The sequence below is a fragment of the Lontra canadensis genome, unplaced genomic scaffold (assembly GCF_010015895.1).
Source record: "Lontra canadensis isolate GAN:19392208 unplaced genomic scaffold, GSC_riverotter_1.0 scaffold56, whole genome shotgun sequence".
Taxonomy (NCBI): Eukaryota; Metazoa; Chordata; class Mammalia; order Carnivora; family Mustelidae; genus Lontra; species Lontra canadensis.
Genome location: NW_022631050.1, coordinates 5,695,335 through 5,717,746, shown reverse-complemented (window position 1 = coordinate 5,717,746; position 22,412 = coordinate 5,695,335). Strand labels below are relative to the sequence as shown.

Below are 22,412 nucleotides of genomic sequence, written 5' to 3'. Positions count from 1 at the left end.
GAGAGACATAGGAGGAAGAGAGGTGTCTACAAGTCAAGGCTAGAGTGCTGGAACAGATCCTTTCTTAATAGCTTTCAGAAGAAACCTTCCTGCTGACACCTTGATTTTAGACTTCTATCTTCCAGACCTGTGAGACAATAGATTTTTGTTAAGTCACCCAGTCTGTGGTATGTTGTTATGGCAGCCCTAGCAAATAACATACAGTTGGATCTAGGTTGAGATTTCACCAGCTTGCAAAGGCAAACTCATTGAATCCCTACAGAGACACCAGCTCAGCTGGCTGGCACCCCTTTTCAGAAGCCTTGGTCCCAATCCATTGGGACTGTCCTCCAAGCTTCTAAGGTTTAATAATTACAACCTCTTCCCTTTGTTCTCCTGGTGCTATGAACTGAACTGCTTCCTGCTGTTGCTACTTGTGAAAGCTCAGTGTTCTTTTTGCCTTTTCAGTTACTTAGTGAATAATTCTTCATTACCTAGTTAAACATTGTTTTAAATTCTCTCTGTTAAAATAGCTGGAGCCTAGGGGGCAGGTTTGCTGCTGGCAGAGCCTTGAGCGAACCACCCTGGCCTGGCTGAGCTGCAGGGTGGGGCCATTGCCCCAGTGGGTCTGGAAGGCCAGGCATTGATCCAAAGAGGATTATTCTCAAGACTGAAAGATCTAATGGAATTTACCATGCTGGGTTTTGTACTTACTTGAAACCTATTATTCCTTCCTTGTTTCAGTAACTATTCCTCCCTTTGGAATAGGAATGTCTGTCCTATGCCTGACCAACTCTTGTATTTGCGAAGCATGTAACTTGTTTGATTTCACAAGCTCATAGCTGGGAAGCAGTGTTGCCTCAGGATGAATCACAACTCTAGTCTCACCTATAACTGATTTAGATATTTAGATGAAAGCTTTGATTTTAGACTTTAGAGTTGATGCTAGAATGAGTTGAGACTTTGAGGGTCATTGGGATGGAATGAAATGTATTTGGTATGCAATAAGGACATGGATTTGGGGGGACCGGAGGCATAATGCTATGGACTGAATTATGTTCCCACAAAATTCGTATATTGAAAGTCCAAATCCCCACTGTGACTCTCACAGAGAGTGTAGCAGAAAGATCGTTTCTGGCATGTATTAGATACTTTTCTTCTGATGCTAGCAACAAGAATCATAGAGCTGACGTTTTTAGCACAATTGAGACAAAGATAGCAACTCTTTTTTTTTTTTTTAAGATTTTATTTATTTATTTGAAAGAGAGCTCGAGCAGGGGTAGGGTCACAGGGTGAGGGAGAGGAAGAAGACGACTCCCACTGAGCACAGAGCGCAAGGTGGGGCTGGATACCAGACTCTGAGATCATGACCTGAACCAAAGTCAGACGTTTAACCAACTGAGCCACCCAGGTGCCCTAAAGATGGCAACTCTCAAGCAAACGGAAAGTGGTGAATTCTGTTTTCTTATTTGAATACACATTGGACTTAGGCCTATTTTCTGAGTCTTTAACTGTTAAGGAAAACAAAGTGAAGAACAGAATAAAATGTTGAAAATACATAAAGATGGGGTCAAAAGGCTTCATAAAACTTAGGGTGTCTTATTTTTTCACAGTAGCTTGTATGTTCCATATGCCATTCAGTTTTCCTGTTCACATGTTGGCCTCCTTAGTTGGGAGCTCCTTGAGGGCAGGCTGGGGATATTCAGTCCCCTCTGTATCTCCTATTTTCCAGCACCATGGCTGGACCATGCTTGACATTTAATGCAAATTGATTAAGCTTAAACTTAAATTTTGGAAAAAGATATGTTTCAACTCCACATTGCCATTGTCATCTCAGACCTGTCGATGACCCAGGACGGAGCCAGTAGAGAAAGGGGCAGCTTGGTGAAAGGGGTGTACCTTGTCCAATTTAAACATAGAAATGACTTTCCGTTATGGTGGGTTATTTTGAGAGGGTTAGACATGATTTACATGTCAGTCAGTGGCCAGAATAGTTCTCATGTCTGGAGGGAATTTATGTCTCTGCTCTTCTTTGCCTAGGTTTTGAAACTTTCATTACTTAATAATAGTTGCTATTTATTTAGCACTACTGCATGTCAGGTGCAGTTCTGAGGGCTTTACCTAATGAGCTCTCCTTCAATAACCACAACAATGCTATGAGATGGGTAATCCATCTTATAAAGAATCTGTGGATCTGCAAAGTTAAGCAGTTTGTCCAAGGCCACACTGTGGGAAATGCAATAACTGGGATTAAAATGCAGGTCTTTCTGACTCTAAAGTTTGGCCCTTTCCATTGGTCTTCTTTCCTGCTCAAGCAGAGCTCATAGACCCTTGGAATGGGACAATGGATCTCCTGACTCTCCACACCAGCATCCTTTCTCCAGGTATGAAAACTCAAAATTCCAATGATCTCTCTGAGAAAGTGATGACTAAATTTTCCAGGCCTCAGTTTGAACTGGTTAATACACTTTCTCTTTCTTATACACCATGCTGAAGGAGACAGTTTGCAAAGTGGCAATGTGAGATACAGAAATGAGCAGGGAACATGCCCCCCCCCACCTCCCTGCCGCCAATGTCTCTTATCATATCTGTACTTGGAAGGGTTGATATAATGGTTAACTATATTATAGAAGACTATTGGTTACATAGGGCACGTTTAATAATATTTTCTCTTTCCATGTAAATATATCCATAGTGCTGAGCAGCAGTGTTGTTAATCCAAATTGGGGATTGTGCAAAAGTCCTCCCTAAATGCCTTTGAAATGTGTTAAAACATATCTATATATTTTTAAAGAATCATAAAAGATAAGAGCTGGGGTGCATGGGTGGCTCGGTCAGTTAGGTGTCTGACTCTAGGTTTCAGCTCAGGTCATGATCTTCGGGTCTTGAGATTGAGGTCCACGTCAGGCTCTGCACTCAGTGAGGAGTCTGTTTAAGTGCTTCTCTCTCTCTGGCTCTCTCTCCTTCTGCGCCTCCCTCCACTGCACTCTCACACGCACTCTCTCTTTCTAAAATAAATAAATAAATAAATAAATCTTTTTAAAAAAGATAACAGATATCAAATCATATTTATTGTATCAGGTTTCCAGATAGAAGGCTAGAAGAACTTAAGGCTAGAAAAACTTAAGTTAATTTAGAAATCTCTAGATAATGTGAATAATACACCCAGAGGTAGACATGAAAACTTCCCTTGAAATGGAGGTATAGAAAAAGTGGATTTTATTAATCCAGTGTTTTTCTTATTTTTCATCTGTCATTTAAAGGAGTATTGAAATTCTGTATCTTGAACCCTCAGACTTGATCACATTTCTTTATCCTAGATGAAGTGTCTTAAGGGTGAGAAGGCCACCTGGCTGTTTCAGAATGAGATTCATTGGAAGTCCCCATCCCTCAACTCCTCTGCCCCAAGCTACGCCTTGTCCTTTATAGTCAGCTGATCAGGTCATACTTTAATTCTAATGGTACATCCAGAAGTGACCATCTCATTTACTCATTTGGAAGTTGTTGTAAGGAGGAGTCTTTGGGAGAAGCGATGGCGTGGGTGTAGTAGCGGCATCCTGGTGCCCTGTACCAGCAATATTAAGGCTGAACGCTGCAGCATCTCGTGCCTGGGGTTGAGGGAAGTGGTGTCCTCACCAGGCTGATCCTTCAAGTGATTTCGAGCCTGTTCTTAACTGCATCTTTCAAGCCTTGTTCTTCTAAGCTGGAGATTTTGTGCTCCCCGTACACCCTCCAAATGTTTTAAATTAGTTAATTAGTTAATTAATTATTGTGTTTTCACATCAGATGAGTAATGTGCCAAGGTCTGAGGAAAACACATGTCACACAATGGTGTGAACACCCCATCATCATGCTTATGAAATACAAAAGGATCCAAACATTTTAAATTTAAAATAAAAAAAAGAATACAGGGTGTCTGGCTGGCTTAGTTGGTAGAGTGTGTGACTCTTTGATCTAGGGGTTGTGAGTTTGAGCCCCATGCTGGGTGTGGAGATTGCTTAAAAATAAAACCTTGGGATGCCTGGATGTCTCAGTCAGTTAAGTGTCTGCCTTTAGGTCAGGTTGTGATCCCAGGATCCTGGGATCAAGCCCTGCATGGGGTTCCCTGCTCTGAGGGGAGCCTGCTCCTCTTTCTCCCTGCCACTCCCCCTCCTTGTGCTTTCTCTCTCTCTCTCACTCTCTGTCAAATAAATAAAATCTTAAAAAAAAAAACTTAAAAAAGAAGAATAGTATGATGAACTCCCATATACTCTGCTTTATTTCTCTCTATACAGTATTTTCTTTTGCTGAACCATTTGAAAGTAAGTGGCAGGTATGATGCTTCACTCTAAAAACTCCATGTTGTCTCCTGAGTACAAGGATTCTGTCCTCCATAGCCACAATGCCATTATCATATGCAAGGAACATAACCTTGGTATAAAATCACTGAGTATAGTTCATGTTCAAATTTTCCTTTGTCTTTAAAATGTCCTTTATAGCTACTTTTTTTTTTGGGCAATATAATCAAATCTTTAATACCACTTTTGTGCTAGATGAATTCACACATATTTAAAAATACCTTAGATCATCTCAAATATTCCAGGACTCAAGTTTGATTAATTTTCTATCTCAAACCCAGTCCATATTCTTTTTTTTTTTTTTTAATATTTTATTTATTTATTTGACAGAGATCACAAGTAGGGCAGAGAGACAGGCAGAGAGAGAGGAGGAAGCAGGCTCCCCGCTGAGCAGAGAGCCCGATGCGGGGCTTGATCCCAGGACCCTGAGATCATGACCTGAGCCGAAGGCAGAGGCTTAACCCACTGAGCCACCCAGGCGCCCCCCCAGTCCATATTCAATAGTGTTTCATCTCAGGATATTTTGAAACATGTGACATTTGATGTTAATACTTTTGGAACTCTGGAATAACCCATGCCCAATATTCCCAATGTGTTAAAACTAGAAAGAAAACTCCTTTCTTTTAGCAATTTCTGTTGTTCTCACTGCTGGTTTTTGTTTTGTTTTTATCATGTTAACAATTTTTAAGTGTAGAGTTTAGTGGTGTTAAATATATTCACATTGTTGTGCAATAATCTTGAACTCTTTTCATCCTGCAAAACTGAAACTCTGTATCCATTAAACACTAACTCCTAGGTCTCTCCACCTGCCCCCTAGCCCCTGGCAACCACCTTCCTACTTCCTGACTCTATGACTTTGATCACTCTAGGTCCTCATGTAAGTGGAATCATGCAGCATTTATCTGTTCGTGACTGGCTTATTTCATTTAGCAGCTTCCTCAAAGTTTATCCATGTTGCAATGTATGACAGGATTTCCTTCATTTTTCAGGCAGAATAGTGTTCCATTCTATGTAAATACCACATCTTGTTTATCCATTCATGTCAATGAATTCTTGAGTTGCTTCCACCTTTTGACTGTTGTGAATAATGTTGCTATGAATATGGGTGTTGTTTTTCTTTTTGAATCCAGGATCCAAACAAGAATTGTATACCCAATATTGTGCTAATAAATTCAGTTTCTGCTAAAAATAAGCTGGTGTTGACTTAGTGCTAGTCATTAGGGACCAGACTCTATCCAAATGCTTATGAATGGCATCTTGTACATGATTGACCTTGATTTATAAACCTTATGCTAAATACAGAAACTCATAGTGGATGTTGGTAAGTATGACTGCACCTCACTTCTGGGATTAGCCTTACACTCCTGGCTTTTCTTCATCCTTATACCACTCCTTCATTCTGCCTCAGGGAAAATGTTGAGTAAGGAGATAGAAACTGTGTGCATGACCCAGAATCTTCCTCTCCTCTTCCTTTGGTTGCTGGCTACTCTCATGTGCCTTCTGTTTTGCAATTCTGGGGTTAAGGTGGGAGTAGAGGCTGGCTCTGTTTGAGTGTTACCACAACAGGGTGAATAATCTGTTGATTATATAGTTTGACTCCCCAGCTCAGCTAGTACACAAATATTTGGCCCTCATCTCCTAACTCTTTGTTTTATTTATCAATTGGTTCTTCCAGGAGGAGGGGGAAAATACTGATTTTTATTGGACTTCTTAAAAACCTCAATTATCAGGGAGACATCTGAATACCCAACTTGACCATCTACCTGCACAGCGGACCCCCTCCTGTTATGTAAGTCTACTCAGGATAACAAGTTATAATTTGGAAGATGGCAGGTTCTCTGTAGACCCAGTAAAAGAAATCCAGTATTGCCAAAGAGATATTAGCATTAAACTAATTTGGCTTTCCCCACTCTAGGGACATTCCTGTTAAGTTTTACTAATGCCAGTTATGAGAGGGAAAATTTATTCTTTTAAAAAAACTCTATTTAGAAAAAAAATTTTTTCATTGCTGAAAACTGGAGAAAAGCAGAAACGTACAGAGAATAAAACAAAAGATGCAAGAGCTTATCACCCAGAAATAACCACTTTTCATGTTTTAGTACATCAGTTTCATCTCCAACACACACTTCTCCTTTGAGCTCCAGACCATGTATCAAACATTCCACTTGATAGCGCGTCTTGAATGTCTCAGACTACACTCAGCATGACCAAGAATAAACTGCTACTCCTCTCCCCCACACCTGCTCCTTTAACAGTGTTCTCTGTATCAGAGTGTTAGTATCTCCATTTATCCAGCTGTTCACACTAGAAACCTAGGCCAAGCTTGAAAATTCTTTTTCCTTTACATTCCATGTCCAATCCTTCAGAAAATTCTATTGATTTTAACTTTTCCTTCTTTTTTTTTTTTTTAAGTGGGCAGCAAAACAAATCGCTTTATTGAGTGGTAGTAAAGTAATAGTACAAAGCTCCAGAAGAGGGAGGGGACCCGAGAGGGTTGCCCTGATTTTAACTTTTCTATGTGCCTCAGATTCATTACTTATTTCTCTCCCCAGCAGTACTCCCCTGTCCATGCTGCCATCATAGGCCATCTGGATTATGATCAAGTCCACACTGTTCCCTTTTTCTTCTAGCTCACGCATGCTGGCCCCTAGTAATTTGTTCTCTATACAGAGACAAATATTTTCAAAGTGCAAATCCAATGGTATCTTCTACACCCCACCCTCACTTGCTTCCTCTCGTCCCTCAGAGGTAATGACTCTTTAACTGGCCTCCGAGGCCCTGTATGACCTGGCCCTGCTTACGCCTCCAGCGCCATCCTACACAATTATCTGCCCAACTGTCTTTACTCCAACCACATGGCCTTTTTCTCAGTTCCTTCTCCTTGTTGCGGTCCCTCGTACCGCTGGGCTCTACCCACTCTGTAGTCTCTACCTAGACAACTTTTTGTGTAGGTATTGTACAGCTGTCCATCACAGCTCAGTCAGCAGAGAAGCCTTCACCAACCTCCCTGACCAGGTCAGACTGCCCCTGACAAGGGCTCTCTGCCAAGTGCATCTCCATCACAGCCCTTAGAATGATTGCAATGCATGTGTGGTTTTTGTTTGTTTGTTTTTAAAGCTTTTATTTAAATTCCAGTTAGTTAACACACAGTGTATCAAGTGTATTAGTATCAAGTGTACAATATAGTGATTCTACATTCCATACAGTTCTGTTTGTTTCTTTTTTTTTTTTAAGATTTTATTTATTTACTTGACAGAGAGAGATCACAAGTAGGCAGAGAGAGAGGAGGAACAGGCTCCCTGCTGAGCAGAGAGCCCAATGCGGGACTCGATCCCAGGACCCTGAGATCATGACCTGAGCTGAAGGCAGAGGCTTAACCCACTGAGCCACCCAGGTGCCCCAGGTCTGTTTGTTTCTTAATGTTGGTCCTCCGTTACTAGACTGTGAGCTCCTTGAGGCAGGGAAACTCTCACTATTTGCTCCATATTATATCCTGAGCACCTAGAACATACTTATTAAATATTTGATGACTAGGGAAATACCTGTCCTTCTGGTATTTTATTATACTCATACTCATATTTGCAAAAATGGGAGCATAGCATACCTCCTGTTATATAATTTTTCTCCCCATTTAGCAATAAATGAGTATTTGAATGCTGTTCTTACTGACAAAACCCATTCCCTGTAATTTTCACTGTTTCCAATTTACTCCTTGAGTCTTCATTTAGAAAGTCTACTTTAGAGTTGGATATGGATAGCAGACCTGAATTAGCACTGGCTGCAGCTATGACATCTGATCCTTTTTCAGGGCCCATCTCTGCACCTGGCAACAACCCTGGTCTGTGGAGAAAGGGTAGCATGGTAGTGAGTATGTGGAAATCAGAGAGATGAGCTTTATAGAATTGTTCTGCTTCTGTTCCAAAGAGGTCTGTCTGGATATAAGAACAGTCTAAATCAAGCTACTTCAGGAAAAGTGCATCTAAGCAGAAATCTCTCTGAAATCCAAGAGCAGAGCCTAGCTAGAGAGTAGGTTCAGGATCAGAGTAGTCTCAGGACTTCAGTGACAGGAGCCTATGGTTTTCTACCCAGTCTCAGGGTGACCTTTCTTAGCTACTCTCTTCATGTTGGCTTCAGTCTTCTCTTGTTACCTTCCAACTCTCCCTGCTTACTTACCTTCCAGGTCTCTTCTACTCTTCAGAGGCTGGCTTGCAAATGGCTTTAGTTTTGGTTCTGTCTCCACATCTGGCATCTCTTGATGCTTCCTTTTACCTTTTTTTTTTTTTTTTGCTCTCAAATGGCAAATTCTGTGTTTCTTATTTCAAATTAGAGATTCTCTAATTGTCCCATAGGATCTTTTTGAGCCAGCTCTGTGTGTCCCTGAACTAATGTCTCTATATATTTGGCTGTCTTTGGATGGGTGCACCCACTCTACTTCAGTTAACAAAGGTGAGCAGCAGTCATATAGTATCACACATGGTTTCCTGGGCAGCAGAAGGTGTGGCCTGGGAATTTTTCATTAGAGTAGGACTTGGGCAAATCAGATGCTATAACGGACTTACCTAACACAGCCTGTCTAATGGAACAAAGTACCCAACTTCATTTTGAAGTCTCTGTTTCCTCAGTTGTAAAAAGAGGAAAATAATCCACTTTATCAAGGGGTCAGGATAAAAGGAAATAGGATGACACAAAACATACAGAACACTTAGCCTGATAACATATCAGCAAATGATACTCTTTTAGTAATAGTGTCATCTATAGCATATTAATATACAATTGACCCTTGAATTAATGTGGGTTTGAATTACATGGATGTACTTACATGCAGATTTTTTTAGTACAGTGTTCTTTTTTATGATTTTCTTTTTTTTTTTGGATTTAAAAAAATATTTTATTTATTTATTTGACAGAGAGAGACACAGCAAGAGAGGGAACACAGCAGGGGGAGCGGGAGAGGGAGAAGCAGGCTTTCCACTGAGCAAGGAGCCCAATGCAGGGCTTGATCCCAGAACTCTGGGATCATGACCTAAACCGAAGGCAGCCGCTTAATGACTGAGCCACCCAGGTGCCTCTTTTATGATTTTCTTAATAAAATTTTCTCTTTTCTAGCTTGCCTTATTGTAAGAATATAGTATATAATACATATGGTGTGCAAATTACATGTTATCAACTATATTATTGGTAAGAGTTTTAGTCAACAGTAGGCTATTAGTTAAATTTTGGGGGTGAGTCAAAAGTTATATGCAGATTTTCAACTGCACAGGGTTTGGTGTTCCTCACCCCTGTGTTATTTGAGGGTCAACTGTATTTATAATTAAAATGTATATTATATACATTAATATAATTGAAATAATATATTTTTAAATTGCCTCTGGTTAGACTGGGTTACTTCTGGGGAGAATTTCCCAATGGATAAATTCTTCTGTGAATTGTTATGCCTCTGGGTGGAATAATATTTCTAATGCACAGGGTATAGGAAGAGTGATAGGAATGTTTATTTCTCTGGGAAGATGGTGGTCTATGGGCCCCTCTACACTGATTATATGGAAGTTATCCAAGATAACATGGGGACAATAGACAGCCTGTAAGTACTAACAAAGGCCATTGTGCTGAAGAAGTTGTTGGTCTGAAGCCAGAAACCAGATTTAGACAGACATACACACTCTCTTTTGTATAGAACGGTTTGAATAATAATAGCTAATGCTTACATAGAGCTTCATATATGCCAGACATAATTTTTTAAGATTATGAGAGAGAATCCCAAGTAGTCTCCATGCCCAGTATGCCCAGTATGGAGCCCCAAATGGGGCTTGACGTCACAACTCTGAGATCATGACCTGAGTCAAAATCAAGAGTCAGACACTTAACCTACTGAGCCACCTAGGTGCCCCTGCCAGACATCATTGATAAGGCTTCACATGTATTCACATGTATGTATTCATTTCCCCTTCTTCACAAACACATGGTGGTAGAGACTATTACTATCACCAATTTATGGATAAAGATACTGAGACACTGACCTATTTTTAAAATCCTTTCAATAAACCATAATCAACTGACCTTGCTTTAAACTTATGCCTGTCTCTAGTCCTTAGTCCTCTGGGTACCACATTTGGTATTGCTATTCTTTCAAGACTGGAGTTTTGCCTCTCTCCTTCAGCTTATTCCCAGGGTTAACATTCTTTCATAAACCTCAAACCTGAGGGCTGCCACCAAAGCCCTTAATACCTTTATTTTTTTTTAACAGTCCAGAGATCTTTTTTTAAAAATACCTATTATGCCTTTAATACCTATTATGCCATAAGGAATGTGTTCTAGAAATTCAGATTCCTTTCCAGTGGTTTTCACAAAGTGTGCTTCTCTGGTGGAGGAGGCTGGCATTTCAGTTTGTTGGGGCTCAGGGTAGGCTGTGTGGCAAGATGTGCCACAGTGCCATATTGATTATTCTGAACTGAAGTTACTTAAGAAACAACCAGTGCTAGAGGAACACTCTGATCTTCCTTTGTCTCCAGAAAGCAGGAAGTAAGTCTTTCATGTGAAAGGTAGCTTCCCTTTACCAGGAAGTATAGTGACATCTTTATAGTCAGAGATTCGAAATTGAGGGCCAAGTAGACTATGTAAATAAACTCTGCATAGATTCTCCACTAATTAATACCCGAACCTTTATCTTATCAATTTTCCAGAATTTTAGTGTTTCTTGTCTAAAAATATAAAAGCTGCCTGCCTTGGTTACTTCTTAGGTCCCATGTCTGTGAGTCTCCATTCATATGAATTAAATTTGTTTTTTTCTCCTGTTTATTGGTCTTATGTCAATTTAATTATTACACAAGCTAAAAGAGCCAAGCAGGCTAGGGATAAAATTTTCCTCCTCCCAACACATTGAACCCATGTACTTTCCTCTTTGGTTTCCTTCTTTTTCTGATCATTTCCCTTCACATATTTTAGGACCTTATCTTGTCTCTTAAAGTGCTTAATATGCTCAATATATACATTAATTCTCTTGGCAAGAATCTTGCCCTTAACTTATTTGTTTATAGCATTGCCAACAGCATACTGGGTAATATTGTAGACTCTTCCAGTTTTGCCATGGAACATGCCCCTTTTTGAGCAATGCCATTGCTTGAGCCACATACACACAAGTCTAGAAGAAGGGTGATATTGTAGACATAAGGAAGTAGCATGGCTCAAAAAGGAACAAGTCCATGTTTTCTAAAAGGCCTAGAGAACATATAGTGGGTGCCTCTCTTCTTTCCTTTTGTGTTAGTCATTTTGGTGAACTATTGGAATATGGCAGTTCTGGTTAAAAAAGAAAAAGAAAAAGAAAAAACTTCTTAATATCTTCAGCAACCCTGGATAAGAGGTGAATTGGGACAGAAAACCATAATGGGACAATGAATGAGAGGCTACATGAAGATAAATTGCTCAAAAATAAGTGTCTTTTGGGAAAGTCCCTTTACAAGAGAACTGGAATTGCCATTAGGGCAGGTGTAGAAGCTTGAAGGGCTGCAGATGTGATTCTGTAGTGAGTGTTTGGAGGTGGGGTGCTTAGAGTCTGGAGGAAGGGTAATATGGTGATAAATGTGAGGGATAGAGAGAGGAACATCCTGGTACTGCTGTTTCTGTTCCAGAGAAGCCCATTTGGATGTAAGGAGCAGAGGATCAATCAAGCTACCTTGAGAAAAGGGGGATTGAGGCAGAATTTCTCTAAAATCTGGTAGTAGACCCTTGACTGGAGCTGGAGGGTGGTCCAGATTCAAAGTAATCTCAGGACCTCTACAGTCCAAGGGGGAAGGTGGTATATCAGTCATATGCTGGTAAATGTGTAATAACTGGATTTCAAACAAACAGACAGATGAAAAGGTGCTGATTTTTAGCATTTACCAATTTCTGTGGTGTAAATTCTCCTATCATGGCCAATTTCAACCAACATGTATAACTGAACTTGAAGTTGGGAAGAAATACATGCAACTCTATTTCTCTAGTCAGTTTAAGTCTATGCTAACACATTAAATGTCAACTTTGATTTTTTCCTGAACTTTCCAAGTTTTCAAGAATGTGGTTTATTATTGTTTTATAGTAAGAAAAAAGTAACAAAATTTCTTTTTATTTTTTTAAAGATTTTATTTATTTATTTGACAGACAGAGATCACAAGTAGGCAGAGAGGCAGGTAGAGAGAGAGGAAGGGAAGCAGGCTCCCTGCCAAGCAGACAGCCTGATGGGCTCTATCCCAGGACCCTAGGATCATGACCTGAGCTGAAGGCAGAGGCTTTAACCCACTGAGCCACTCAGGCGCCCCTCCAATCCTGCATTTAAAAAAAAAATATTTATTTGACAGACAGAGATCACAAGTAGACAAAGAAGCAGGCAGAGAGAGAGAGAGAGAGAGAGAGAAGAAGGCTCCCCACTGAGCAGAGAGCCCCCATGGGATATGGACTGGTGTATTATGAATAAATTTCTCTGGTTTTGCCATTTGTTGAAGGTCAGTCTTAACTTTTGCCTTTGGCCCTCGGGTCCACCTCAGGGCTTACAACAGGTTTGGTTGAGCTCCCTTCCAAATTTTGACTCCCTATTTTGTGGACATTTTTTCAGAGAGAGGTTGCTCAGAACAGCCTGGTAGGGGTTTTGGGAACCACCTGGACTTCCTTAAGTTCAGATCTGCAGAGGACATTCCAGAGTGATGCTCAGGGACCTGGCTAGGTGGCTCTGAGTAGAGTTTGGGAAAACTATAACCAGTACATGACACTTCTTTCATTATGTTGACTAAAAATTGAAAAGTTATGCTATGGAAAGTGTTTTCTGTATGTGGCATTTGTAAGAGAAAATAAAACCTTGACAGATCTTTTAAAAATAATCATCTCCAGATTTTTTAAAAAAGATTTTTATTTATTTATTTGACAGAGAGAGATCACAAGTAGGCAGAGAGGCAGGCAGAGAGAGAGGAAGGGAAGCACGCTCCCCGCTGAGCAGAGATCCCGATGTGGGACTCGATCCCAGGACCCTGAGATCACGACCTGAGCCGAAGACGGCGGCCTAACCCACTGAGCCACCCAGGCGCCCTTCATCTCCAGATTTAAATGATGAAACAGTTGGCTTTAGACTTGGCCCTGTATCAGATTTTGGTTTCTGGGCTCCCCACTTAGATCAGCCTTATGCTCCTTCTCATACAACTTCCCACCTTCCTGTTTCTGACTCAGGCAGGCCCCCCAGCTCATTGTTCTTTGTGAAAGCATTTATTTTTTTTTGTTATTAAGCTGGGACAAGGTTGTCAGGAGGACTTGGCCTCAGAGGCCCAGGGCTAACGTGTGATGGGCAGGAGTCTAGGACACTTGGGCAGCTTCAAATCAGGTGAGGAAGAGAGACCATCCATAGTGTCTGCAGGATGGGAGTGTGAGAGGCTGGTGTGCTCCACCCATGAGCTGGGGACACACAGGTGAACCTGATCTGAGGTAGAAGCTGCAGGTTCTCTGTCCTCTGGACCCTCAGCTATTAACTGGAACCAGAAGACGATCACAGGACAGAAGGTAAGGCTACTCTTGTTTGACACATGGGTGGATATTCCAGTTACATCCCACTTACAAGTAAGATATATACAAAGTCTTGATCATCCTACTTGAGCCTGGGGTGGATAAAAGCATTGGCTCAGGAGCTATAAGTCCCTAATTCTTGCCTCATTTCAGCAACTAACTAGCTGTGTGACTTTGGGGAAGTCACTTAATTGTCTGGGTTTATTTCATGATCTACAAACTGCTTGTTTGAAGTAGTTGTAAACCAGCCTGGGAAGACTCTTAAGGATTTGAGAATTGCTTATATCGGGCTCCAAGTGGCCTGCCTGTAACTCTTTTTTGTTGGCTTTTATTTGATTCACTGGAGTCATCCTCTAGTTTCTTCCACCTGATGGCCTTCCAAATCTCATTATCAGAGTCCTGGTTTTCCCCTTTGTTAAACAGTAGCAGAGCCTCCGACAGATTCACCTATGACAATGGTTCTCAAAGGATAGACGTGGGACCAGGACCAGTAACATCTGCATCACCTGAAGCCTGTTAGAAATACACTACTGGGTATTTACCCCAAAGATACAGATGTAGTGAAAAGAAGGGCCATCTGTATCCCAATGTTTATAGCAGCAATGGCCACGGTCACCAAACTGTGGAAAGAACCAAGATGCCCTTCAACGGACAAATAGATAAGGAAGATGTGGTCCATATACACTATGGAGTATTATGCCTCCATCAGAAAGGATGAATACCCAACTTTTGTAGCAACATGGACGGGACTGGAAGAGATTATGCTGAGTGAAATAAGTCAAGCGGAGAGAGTCAATTATCATATGGTTTCACTTATTTGTGGAGCATAACAAATAGCATGGAGGACAAGGGGAGATGGAGAGGAGAAGGGAATTGAGGGAAATTGGAAGGGGAAGTGAACCATGAGAGACTATGGACTCTGAAAAACAATCTGAGGATTTTGAAGGGGCGGGGGGTGGGAGGTTGGGGGAACCAGGTGGTGGGTATTAGAGAGGGCATGGACTGCATGGAGCACTGGGTGTGGTGCAAAAACAATGAATACTGTTACGCTGAAAAGAAATAAAAAAAAAAAAAAGAAATGCAAATTCTCAGACATCACTCTAGACCCACCAAATTAGAAAGTCTGGGGTTGGGGCCCAGGTTATGTTGATGCCTGCTCCAGTTACAGCGTAAATGCCAGACGCCATGGGTCCAAATCCCCTCACTGGCCTGGTCTTTTTCTTTTTTTCTTAAGGAAGAAGTTGAATGTTTTATTATTAAACTATCTTCTTGCAAGGCTGTTGCTTCATTGTATAAAAATAGCACCAGCAAGCACAGTATATTGCAAAATTAAGATAGTATTCCTCTTTATCTGATGCTATGCAACTAACTAACCTTTCTCCACTGTCAGTTATTTCCAAAGGAAAGATCATTTAAGTATTTTGACCCCAGCCCAGGGACAGATGTAAGCAAGTTACAATATTCCCTAAGGTTTAAGATTACAATATTATTCTTGAATTACATAATTTTTAAAAAAGATTTTGTTTATTTATTTGACAGAGATCACAAGTAGGCAGAGAGGCAGGCAGAGAGAGGAAGGGAAACAGGCTCTCCACCGAGCAGAGAGCCTGATGCGGGGCTTGATCCCAGGATCCTGGGATCATGACCTGAGCCGAAGGCAGAGGACTTAACCCACTGAGCCACCCAGGGGCCCCTTGAATTACATAATTTTTATAACTGGTTTTTAACCACACATCATTTCAGGATTTTGACTATTACAACTGGAGCCTTGCCTAAAAATCATAGGGTGTTGCAAAAAGGATGCATATTGTGTTTATCTGCAATCATTAGAAAATCAAGGGATGTTTTCTTCCATGAACATTGTTGCAAGTAGTTTCTTTTTCCATTGGCATTGCTGGAAGTTGCAATTTTTTTTTACTAACTTATTATCTTTTTAATTTTTTAAAATTTAAATTAAAAAAATTTTTTATTAACATATAATGTATTATTTGCCCCAGGGGTACAGGTCTGTGAATCGTCAGGCTTACACATTTCACAGCACTTACCATAGCACACACGCTCCCCAATGTTCATAACCCAACTACCCTCTCCATACCCCTCTCCCCAGCAACCCTCAGCTTGTTTTGTGAGATTAAGAGTCTCTTATGGTTTGTCTCCCTCCTGATCCCATCTTGTTCATTTTTTCCTTCCCTATCCCCCAACCCCTCCCCAACCTGCCTCTCAAATTCCTCATATCAGGGAGATCATATGATAATTGTCTATCTCTGATTGACTTATTTCGTTCAACATAATACCCTTTAGTTCCATCCACATTGTGGCAAATGGCAAGATTTCATTTCTTTTGATGGCTGCATAGTATTCCATTGTGTATATATACCACATCTTCTTTATCCATTCATCTGTGGATGGACATCTAGGTTCTTTCCATAGTTTGGCTATTGTGGACATTGCTGCTATGAATATTCAGGTGCACTTGCCCCTTCCGATCACTACATTTGTATCTTTAGTGTAAATACCCAGTAGTGTGATTGCTGGGTTGTAGGGTAGCTCTATTTTCAACTTTTTGAGGAAACTCCATGCTGTTTTCCAGAGTGGTTGCACCAGTGTGCATTCCCACCAACAGTGTAGGAGGGTTCCCCTTTCTCCGTATCCTCTCCAACATCTGTCATTTCCTGACTTAATTTTAGCCATTCTGACTGGTGTGAGGTGGTATCTCATTGTGACTTTGATTTGTATTTCCTTGATGCCGAGTGATGTTGAGCACTTTTTCATGTGTCTGTTGGCCATCTGGATGTCTTCTTTGTAGAAATGTCTGTTCACGTCCTCTGCCCATTTCTTGATTGGATTATTTGTTCTTTGGGTGTTGAGTTTGATAAGTTCTTTATAGATTTTGGATACTAGCCCTTTATCTGATATGTCATTTGCTAATATCTTCTCCCATTCTGTCAGTTGTCTTTTGATTTTGTTGACTGTTTCCTTTGCTGTACAAAAGCTTTTGATCTTGATGCAGCCCTAATAGTTCATTTTTGCCCTTGCTTCCCTTGCCTTTGGTGATGTTTCTAGGAAGAAGTTGCTGCGGCTAAGGTCAAAGAGGTTGCTGCCTGTGTTCTCCTCAAGGATTTTGATGGATTCCTGTCTCACATTGAGGTCTTTCATCCATTTGGAGTCTATTTTTATGTGTGGCATAAGGAGATGGTCCAGTTTTATTCTTCTGCATGCAGCTGTCTAATTTTCCCAACACCCTTTGTTGAAGAGACTGTCTTTTTTCCATTGGACATTCCTTCCTGCTTTGTTGAAGGTTAGTTGACCATATGGTTGAGGGTCTATTTCTGGGCTCTCTATTCTGTTCCATTGATCTATGTGTCTGTTTTTGTGCCAGTACCATACTGTCTTGATGATTACAGCTTTGTAATAGAGCTTGAAGTCTGGGATTGTGATGCTACCAACTTTGGCTCTCTTTTTGGAAGTTGCAATTTTTAAATCCTCTATACACCACTAATTTAAGACCACGTTGCTAGATTAAGTTGTTTACTTAAGGGTTCCATTTTCATTCCTCAATATATTTTATGTATTTCTCATATGCTTCTTCACTCATTAATTCATCCAGTTCTGAAGGGTTACTCAGTATATCTTGATCAGCCAGCCATCTTCATAACAAGATTTGTTGACAAGTCCCAGATTTTATACAAGAGCTTCATTATTTCAGTTACTTCTCCTGATAGAGGAGAATAGAATTCACTATCAGCTTTCTCACTTTCCAAAGCATCAAACTCATCTTGTTTTCCACTTTTGTCCCAACTGCAGGCAGACTACAGTAAACAACATTTCCCAAACCTTTCTGTACAAAATTGCTGATTTCCACAGTCTCAATACCATTTTCTGTTGCTATCCATTCATGTTTGTCTGGGAGTTAATGCACAGAGAGCTGAGCAGAGGCTTCATGCAGCATCAGGCCAGTAGCACCTGCCCTCAGCCCCCTGTGTCTTATTATTATACCCCATTTTCCAGACCTACCCCGCTCACACACCTTGTCTTCCAGTGATGCCTAATGGTTTGTATTTCTCCAAGTACTCTTTGTTCTTTTATACCTTTGGTGTGTTCATTCCTCCTTTTCTCTGGAAAGCCTTTACCCTCTCCCTTTTCTCTCATAAATTCTTGTCCTCCCAGGTGAGCTCACATATTACCTCAGCCATGCAGGATGTCCTCCTAAGAGAGCCACTGGCTACAAAGGCAGACGTCTTCTTCCAGTTTTTGATGATTCTTTCATTCCACCATGAAATCCATCTATCCACCCCTTATTTCTTGATTGAAGCATATGTAACTGGTCTTGTGCCATATTCTGGGATATAAGATGACTTGACTGGAGCTCACAGCTTACTGGGGGAGACAGACAAGTAGCCAGGAAATGACAATACAGTGTTTCAGTGAACCCATAGGAGCAAAAGCAGAGAGCAGTGTGTACACAGGCAAGGGTTGCAATACATGTAGGTATATTGGAGAAGCTTTATGAAGGCAGGAAGGACATTTATCCTGAAGGAGAAGTTTTGCAGGCATCGGGAAAGTATGAAGTCTAGGTCACCTTTAGTAGAATTTAGACCCTGAAGCATTTTGTTCATTCTGCAGGTTCTACCCTCCCACACCTGTTACCACTCATTCTGGAGAAATCAAGTTAAAATGAGCTGCATGTTGGGGTACCTGGGTGACTTAATCAGTTAAGCTTCCAAAGTTTTTTAAAGATTTTATTTATTTATTTATTTGAGAGGGAGAAAGAGAGAGAGAGAGAATCTGAAGCAAATTCTGCACTGAGTGCAGAACCCCACTTGGGCTTGAGCTGACCATGGTGAGATCATGACCTGATCCAAAACCAAGAGTCAGACATTCAACCAACTGAGCCATCCAGGTACTCCTAAGCATCTAACTTTTGATGTTGGCTCAGATCATGATCTTAGGATTGTAAGATGGAGCCCCGTATCAGGCTCTGGGCTCTGAGTGTGGAGGCTGTTTAAGATTCTCTCTCTTCTTCTCCCTCAGCCCGTCCTCTTCCCACTCCTAAATAGATAGATAGATAGATAAAAAATAAACTGCATGTTAAATGCATATGTATGTATGTATTTCAATTTTTGTCTGACAGGAAACACAAATTCTCTGAATCAGAAAAAAGATAATTTATTATGCACAGACCATCTTACCAGTTCTCTGCATCCCTATCTCTATAGATAATGCGATGAAAGCCTGATGTTACTGTGAGTGTACAATGGGGTTGCACCACAGGAGATGAATGCTGAAATTATGAGACTCGGAACTTATATAGGGCAGCTGGCACATGGGTATGTTTCCTCCATCTTCCTCCTCGTGAGAGAGAAACCTTTATTCTGGAATATAAACAAATCCTCTCTGGGGAGGGATGACAGTCTTTACTTTTCCCTTCCTACCCTGGAATATAAGGAAATAGCATCAGAGGCTTCCTTTCCTTAGAGGGTGAAAGGGTTACTATTTGGGCAACTAGAGCTCAGTCCTCTGGGAGTCTTCTGCTAGGGTAGAACACACTTCAGCACTCCCACCGAGAGAAGGAAGCTAGCATTTTTGTGTACCAACTCCTGGCTCTCAGCTGCAGGTCACTCTTGGGCACTTCTGATGAGACCACCTGCCCTTATAGCTGAAGAATGCTCTCAGGCAGAGTGATGCTTTTGGTGTGCTTATACGAACTGTCTGTGGGTGACCTCCAGGATAGACTGAGGGGATATGGACATGATACCAATTATGTGATCTTACCTGTCTTCATGTTTCTGAAATGGAGATCATAATATGTAACTGCACTGGATTGGTGGGAAGATTAAGTGCATCAGAATTCATAAAGTGATTCTCACATTTCTTGAAAAATAGTCGATACTCAATAAATGATTGCTTTAATAGTAATAAGTTAACATGAGGGACCAGTGGTTCTTCTTTTGTAGTTGACTTAAGACTTGTTTCTATCGCTGTAGGTTGTGTTAGAGTAAACAGTTGACTGGGGTCAGAAGGGGCAAACTGTGGTTTTAGGAATAGAGATTTCCCTTAAGTAAAGCTACCCATTTGCACGGGGGCAGAATCTATTCCTTTCAAGCGTTATAAAGCCAACTGTCTAGTAAGATATAATTAGATTGTTTTCTCAGTATTAAAGCTTTTGCCAGTGGCTTGTACATTTTGTTGCTTGGTAGGGAAAATAAAACTTCCACAGAACGGAGTTATTTTGCTTATAGCTATAAAGAATATTTATCAATTCATGCTAAATCTCAGAGCATATCCAAGTTGACATGGTTGCCAAACTGGTTGTGTTTTTTTCCTTTGTACTAAATCTAATTGTAGGCATTATCACACCTACAGTACATGTCTGTGCATGCATCTCTACTAGGAAGATGTAGGGGTGGGGGGAAGGTAATAGCTATCTGCTTATGTCAAGAGAATGGGGTAGGTGGGCTTGGAAGTATATGAAAAATAATAAGGGAACTTGGTGACCAGGATCTATTGTGAATGGAGAATTGAGTTTTATTCTCTTTTTGTTTTAATAGGAGGGTGGAGTGGAGCTGAATATGGTCAGTGTTGTTTATACTTTGAGAGGTTCTGGGTGACAAGATGCCAAGAGAGGGATTGTGTCATGTGTTATCCTCAGTTCTACCAGAGGTGGTGATTAGAGCCATGGAGGTGGAAGTGCTGAGCTCCTCCCAGTTGAGGTGTGTGCGAAGTGTCAGTGTTGTGCATGTTCTGTGTGGTGGGCTCAGGAGGCTAGCTGCACACCAGCCCTTGCCCCTTCTCTGTGTTAGCATTTGGCTATCAGATCCTTCTTTTGGGGGAAAGTGGACTCAAGCCCGTAGATGAATCATGTTTTGTGCAAAGCAGTCATGTTATTCCATTTGTATTTCCTGGAGTTTGGTCTGAGGTGGTCAAGTGACTTAGGAGAAGTCTGATGGGGATTTTAAGAAATATCTTCTTCCTGGTAAAAAGACATGAAGGAGAAAAGACCTGCCCTTCTTCCTGCTTTTGGACTTGTTGGTACTGTGGCAGCTATTATGTGATCATGAGGGGCATCTCCATCACACGGAGAGTATGACAGAATGGGAAAATGGAAAATTTACGTGTTCTTGATAACACAGAAGGATCAGCGTCTAGATTAGTCTGGGACTCCATTCTGCTGGCTTCTTATAATGTGAGACTTCTATTGTTTAAATGACTTCAATGGGCTATTCTGTTCTTGAGGCCAACATGTCTTGATTGACAGAGCTCTGGTTACAGCACAAGTCTGGTGGTGGGGAGATAACAAAGACGCTGACATTAGGAGTAAGCATCCATGGAAGAGAAGAAGAACTGAGGCACAACTGGGACCCTGGAGAGTGCTCAGTCACCACTGACCAGGACAGAGAAAGGATGGGGACTCCTTGCTGATCAGGAGGACAGCTGGTGCTCCCCACTGCTTGACAGTGCATGAAAGCAGGAGTGAGACCTCAGAGGCCACTTTGGTGAGGTGCAGAGGACTGGAGCAGCAGTGGCAGGCAAACCCTGCGGTTCTCTCTGTGGGAGATGCAGGAGTCAGGACCAACATGATATTATAGCTCTTGTAACCTGTTGGTGGTGGAGGAAACGAGCTTTGGAGCCAAACAGATGTGGGTCCCGTTACTTGCTTGAGCAGAGCTTCAGTTTCCTTCTCTGTAAAATGAAGAAAGTCATCTGCCCCATTGGATTCTTATAAGGATTAAAATACATTAAAATAAGTTAACTTCTCTAATCTGTAATATACTAGAAGTTTATGAAAAGGTAGTTATTATTATTTAATAGACACCTGCAAAGGTAATGAAGATTTCTTCATGGTGGAGATACTTCAGTAGAAACCTGACCACTAGATGCTGAGTGAGATCAGGCCAATTTGAGTTGAGACTTGCAAGAGTAAACTGGTGTTGACCTGCCCTGATTAGTCTGCTAAGAGAGAAGCCCCTGGGGATGGAGTTTCTGGAGACCATTTCTCCTCTGTCCCCAGAGACTTTTCTGAAACAATAGACTTTCTTGTGTGGGGGAAGAACATTAATATTTGCTACGACATTGTTTTCCCCTGAGCAGTGGAGGAAGACAAAGGCAGAAGATGTGCAGTGCTGATATAAGTGGGAATGCCACAAAGTTTTACAAAGTTCCCAAGGGACTGGGTGGGGGCTTATCATGGGGTGTCAGACTCCTGAGAAGAGGGAGGGGGAAGATCATAGAATGTTCCCTGCCCATCCTATCATTGACAACCTTGGTTATAAAACACCAGAGGTACAAATGTAATAGCCAGAATCAGAGGCTTCCTGCTCACGGATATGAGGGGGAGATGGACCAAAATAACCTTACAGCACTAATAGCAGACTCTGAGAAGCCACCCCTTCTCTCCTGGAGCCTCTATCCACACACCCCTTCTAAGTAATTTCTAACCTTTTGGTGACTCACAGAAAGAAGAGGAATAGAAGTTACTGGCGTTTGTAGTAACAGGATGAGAAAGTACGAGACTTCCTGTTGTGTGTGTGTGACAGCTGGTGATAAGTGGAGGGCTCTACACAGGAAATCCGCTCA

The 22,412-nt window shown here is 41.3% G+C and overlaps 2 pseudogenes; both read right to left on the bottom strand.

Moving 5' to 3' along the window:
- The window catches only part of LOC116878159, a 37,839-nt pseudogene extending 29,274 nt beyond the window's left edge, over positions 1-8,565 (bottom strand).
- LOC116878298 lies at positions 3,760-3,852 on the bottom strand (annotated as a pseudogene).
- Positions 8,566-22,412: the final 13,847 nt, after the last annotated feature.